Source organism: Suncus etruscus, chromosome 6, assembly GCF_024139225.1.
Source record: "Suncus etruscus isolate mSunEtr1 chromosome 6, mSunEtr1.pri.cur, whole genome shotgun sequence".
Classification (NCBI taxonomy): domain Eukaryota; kingdom Metazoa; phylum Chordata; class Mammalia; order Eulipotyphla; family Soricidae; genus Suncus; species Suncus etruscus.
The window spans coordinates 43,250,923-43,256,748 of NC_064853.1; the positions used below are offsets into that span (position 1 = coordinate 43,250,923).

General features: G+C 38.4%; 1 non-coding gene across 1 annotated transcript; it reads right to left on the reverse strand.

Moving 5' to 3' along the window:
- Positions 1–460: 460 nt before the first annotated feature.
- Positions 461–594, reverse strand: LOC126012587 (small nucleolar RNA SNORA51). Its single transcript, XR_007497041.1, has one exon. It is a non-coding gene; the product is annotated as a small nucleolar RNA SNORA51 (small nucleolar RNA).
- Positions 595–5,826: the final 5,232 nt, after the last annotated feature.

Here is a 5,826-nt window from a genome sequence, read left to right on the forward strand (position 1 = left end):
TGGGGGGGTGTCATCTGATACCTCTGAAACCCAACCACAATCATATTTGTAATCAAGGTGTTTAAATAAAAAATGTTAAAAAAAAAAAGGAACCCGGAGAGATAGCTCAGCGGCATTTGCCTTGCAAACAGCCGATCCAGGACCAAAGGTGGTTGGTTCGAATCCCGGTGTCCCATACGGTTCCCCGTGCCTGTCAGATGCCTTATCCAAGAATCTCTGGGGAGAGAGACATTAGGTCATACAAGCAGATAAATAAAATGGAAAATGAGTAATTTAAAATATTTGTTAAAACATTATTATAATGAGCACTGTATTAGGAATCCAACAGAACATATCACTGTAATGTGAAACTAGGGCATCCAAATTATATCTCTAAGGATCACTGTGAAGAAAAGCATTAAAATATTATTATAAACACAATAAAATAGAAAGTAAGACACTAAAACATTTAATGTTCTTTTTTTGTCCCCCTATTCACAATACAGTCCAGGCAAAGGGCCTGGTTTAAGGTATATATGAGGGTGCATTTACTGTACCTCCTCTTTCTACACAGTCAGTGTAAAGAACACAACCTGTGGTAAGCATTGGGAGGCCTGACATTTAATGTTTTAATGTGAGCACTGCAGAGGGACTCTGTGTCTTCCAAACACATTCTGTAGCTGTTTTTGTTGGTAAAAATGTTAGAACATAGGGAGTCGGAGCGATAGCACAGTGATAAGGCATTTGCCTTGCATGTGGCCAACACAGAATAGAACCCAGTTCAAATCTTGGCATCCCATATGGACCCCTGAGCCTGCCAGGAGCGACTTCTGAGCACAGAGCCAGGAGTAACTCCTCAGTACAGCCAGGTGTGACCCAAAAACCAAAAAAAGAAACCCTCTTTAAAAATGGTAGAACATATCTAAAGAGCATTCAGTTGAACATCTGATAATTTAAACATCTTTACTCATTAAAGCAGGTCTCTTTGAAGTATAACAAAGAATATAAGCTGCTGAAGATTTCACAAACTAGTCAGAGATTTCTGAAACTTCTTGATCATCATATTTAAACCAATGCTCTCTTGCTGTAATATTACAATAGGCAGTGCAATGACCCTTTTCCTTTTCACCATAATGGTTCAAAAGAAAGAATAGATTGGGGCTGGAGAGATAGCATGGAGGTAAGGCATTTGCCTTTCATGCAAGAGGTCATCGGTTCGAATCCCAGCGTCCCATATGGTCCCCCGTGCCTGCCAGGAGCAATTTCTGAGCCTGGAGCCAGGAGTAACCCCTGAGCACTGCCGGGTGTGACCCAAAAACCACAAAAAAAAAAAAAAAGAAAGAAAGAAAGAATAGATTGTATTCTTTGTGGTTGTTCTTAGAATCCATGGTGTACTATGATAAGTCAAGGTTTTCTAAAGGAAAGTCCACATAGGTCTGTAGTTTTTTTTTTTCATTTTCTTGCCATTGAGAAAGTTTTTTTTTAATGTATTAAAAGAACAGGTAGTAATTTCCAAATTTCTGTCTTTTTTAAAGGAATCCTGTATGTGTTGTGGTGGCTGCAATAACCCTTATTATTGTCTCTCACTTATTCTTATTTTATAAACATTTTAAGGTAGCATTGCAACATGCATTTATCCAGAGATGTCAAAGGCAAGGATAAATTAGTATAGATCTCTGATGTATGAGATTGTTGATGGCATACAAGGCATTGAATTTTGGATTTAAGCTGGCCTTAGAGAAGTATACAATACCAGACTCATTAAACTGCTTGTGTCTCTGCTACGCTTCTTTTCCTACTTTTGAGTCAACAAGATGATCACTATTTTCCTCTAAATGTCTATTCTGTCTATCAGCTTCGTTCAAGTCCTAATGAAGACTTTCCTTCAAGAGGAGTAGTAGTTCATGTGGATTCTGTTGATTGTCTCCTGCAAATTGGTCAGTTGTCTTTCCAATGGTCATCTTAAAGTCTATTGTGTTGATATACATGTGTTGTCCTACCCACAGGTTTATATAATCTTATAAACTTTTCTGCCACTTTGCCTTTATGTTCCAATTGATTTGACCTGTTAATGCCCTCCTAATAATGATTTTGGTAAAAAAAAAAATCAGTCAAACTTGGAATATTATAAAGGCTCTGAAACTTGTCATTTCCACCCAGATAATTTGTGACTCATTTTGTGATATTAGTTTATTGTCCCTGTTATCTGTTGAAGTCACAGTTTGTATCCTGCTCTCATCCTTACGAGTAATCTGTGTGAGTTCTAAGGGGAGGTTTGCAGTCTTATGCACTTGTTTCTGAGGTTTTTTAATTTGTGAAAATACTGTGTCTGACCAGGTGTAGTGGGACCTAGAGTTTCTTGGCAGACTTGTCATCTGTAGAAACATAAACATATCTTTTTCTTTGAATAAGGAGATTAACAGCAATAATTAATAATCCATTTTTACCCAAATAGGTGAATTGTATTTTTTATACCTGAACATCTTCTTTAAAGTATTTTTCTGCAGCTGTATAGATCTCTCCTTGGGATAAATTTAAGAAGTTTAATGAAAATAATATTAAGAATAAAATGTCCATTGGTGGCATGCCCATTTTTCTATGTATTAGTAATTGACTTTGGAGGTTTCTGTGAGCTCTTTCAACTATGGCTTGTTCCTGTGGATTATAAGGGACCCTAGTGATATGCTTGATTTGCAATTCTTGCAAAAGATAAAAGTATTACTGGTGGCCATTGTTTATTATGGATTGGGGTATACCCCAAACAGAAAAACATTGTAGCATGAAGGTGCAAACAGCGTTAGCTTATTCAGAAGTCATTGGAACTCCCCATATAAAATGAGAATATATATCCATATATATCCACCACTACATGGAGATAGGGTTTCTTTGGGAAAAAAGTCAGCATGTATAATATCCATTTGCCATAGTACATTAGTTTCTAAACATCAAGCTACATGTACTTTTTTATTTTACTTAAGCACCTTGATTACATACATTATTGTGTTTGGGTTTCAGTCATGTAAATAACACCACCCATCACCAGTGCAACATTCCCATCACCAATGTCCCAAATCTCCCTCCTCCCCATCCGACCCCCACCTGTACTCTAAACAGGCTCTCCATTTCCCTCATACATTCTCATTATTAGGACAGTTCAAAATGTAGTTATTTCTCTAACTAAACTCATAACTCTTTGTGGTGAGTTTCCTGAGGTGAGCTGGAACTTCCAGCCCTTCTCTCTTTTGTGTCTGAAAATTATTATTGCAAGAATGTCTTTTATTTTTCTTAAAACCCATAAATGAGTGAGACCATTCTGCGTTTCTCTCTCTCTCTCTCTCTCTCTCTCTCTCTCTCGCTCTCTCTCTCTCTCTGACTTATTTCACTCAGCATAATAGATTTTGTGTACATCCATGTATAGGAAAATTTCATAACTTCATCTCTCCTGACAGCTGCATAATATTCCATTGTGTATATGTACCACAGTTTGTTTTAGCCATTCGTCTGTTGAAGGGCATCTTGGTTGTTTCCAGAGTCTTGCTATGGTAAATAGTGCTGCAATGAATATAGGTGTAAGGAAGGGGTTTTTGTATTGTATGTTTGTGTTCCTAGGGTATATTCCTAGGAGTGGTATAGCTGGATCGTATGGGAGCTCGATTTCCAGTTTTTGGAGGAATCTCCATATCACTTTCCATAAAGGTTGAACTAGACGACATTCCCACCAGCAGTGGATAAGAGTTCCTTTCTCTCCACATCCCTGCCAACACTGTTTATTCTCATTCTTTGTGATGTGTGCCATTCCCTGTGGTGTGAGGTGGTATCTCATAGTTGTTTTGATTTGCATCTCCCTGATAATTAGTGATGTGGAGCATTTTTTCATGTGTCTTTTGGCCATTTGTATTTCTTCTTTGTCAAAGTATCTGTTCATTTCTTCTCCCCATTTTTTGATGGGATTAGATGTTTTTTTCTTGTAAAGTTCTGTCAGTGCCTTGTATATTTTGGAGATTAGCCCCTTATCTGATGGGAATTGGGTGAATAGTTTCTCCCACTCAGTGGGTGACTCTTGTATCCTGGGGACTAGAAACAATAGACTCATAGCAAGGTGGCAGGCTACAAAATTAGCACACAAAAATCAATGGCCTTTCTATACACCAATTGTAATAAGAAAGAAATGGACATTAAGAAAACAACCCCATTCACAATAGTGCCACACAAACTCAAATATCTTGGAATCAACTTGACTAAAAATGTGAAGGACCTATACAAAAAAAACTATAAAACTCTGCTCCAAGAAATAAGAGAGGACACACGAAAATGGAAACGCATACCCTGCTCATGGATTGGCAGGATTAACATCATCAAAATGGCAATACTCCCCAAGGCATTATACAGATTTAATGCTATCCCTCTAAAGATACCCATGACATTCTTCAAAGAAGTGGATCAGGGGGCCGGGCGGTGGCACTAAAGGTAAGGTGCCTGCCTTGCCTGCGCTAACCTTGGACGGACCGCGGTTCGATCCCCCGGTGTCCCATATGGTCCCCCAAGCCAGGAGCAACTTCTGAGCACATAGCCAGGAGTAACCCCTGAGCGTTACTGGGTGTGGCCCAAAAACCAAAAAAAAAAAAAAAAAAAGAAGTGGATCAGGCACTTTTGAAATTCGTTTGGAACAATAAACACCCTAGAATAGCTAAAACAATCATTGGGATAAAGAATATGGGAGGAATTACTTTCCCCAACTTTAAACTTTACTACAAAGCAATAGTTATCAAAACAGCATGGTATTGGAATAAGGACAGGCCCTCAGATCAGTGGAATAGGCTTGAATACTCAGAAAATGTTCCCCAGACATACAATCACCTAATTTTTGATAAAGGAGCAGGAAATCCTAAATGGAGCAGGGAAAGCCTCTTCAACAAGTGGTGTTGGCACAATTGGATAGTCACTTGCAAAAAATTGAACTTAGACCCCCAGCTAACATCATGTACGAAGGAAAATTCCAAATGGATTAAAGACCTCGATGTCAGCCCCCAAACCATAAGATATATAGAACAGCACATAGGCAAAACACTCCAGGACATTACAGGCATCTTCAAGGAGGAAACTGCACTCTCCAAGCAAGTGAAAGCAGAGATTAACAGATGGGAATATATTAAGCTGAGAAGCTTCTGCACCTCAAAGGAAATAGTGCCCAGGATACAAGAGCCACCCACTGAGTGGGAGAAATTATTCACCCAATACCCATCAGATAAGGGGCTAATCTCCAAAATATACAAGGCACTGACAGAACTCTACAAGAACAAAACATCTAATCCCATCAAAAAATGAGGAGAAGAAATGGACAGACACTTTGATAAAGAAGAAATACAAATGGCCAAAAGGCACATGAAAAAATGTCATGTATTCTTGCTACAGTGCTCAGCCATTGATAAGACATTTGGAGCAGGTCCATGAAAAAAATCCAATTCCTGTTGGACCTTTTGAATTAAACACCTGGGGCTATTTAAGTCAGATTTCCTTCTGAAGTTCAAACTAACTGCTGAGTTCTGAGTTTGGAATCCCAAGGGAGGAACAGATCCAATTTATATCACCTAAGAGTTTTTGAAAGTCATCAAGAGTTCTTAGATTTTTCTGATATATAGAAATCTTTTGGGGACACACTGTAGTACACTCCAATATAAAGCTCAAGTATTAAAATGAAGGCAAAGTCTGGATTCTTTTCTGTGTTTCTTGTTAAACCAGTATCCTGCAAGCAGCTGATGACAAATTCATAAACACAATGTAATTTTCTGTGAGTAGGAGAGGACAGTAGAATGTTATCCTTATAGTGAATCAAATATGCCTGGGGAA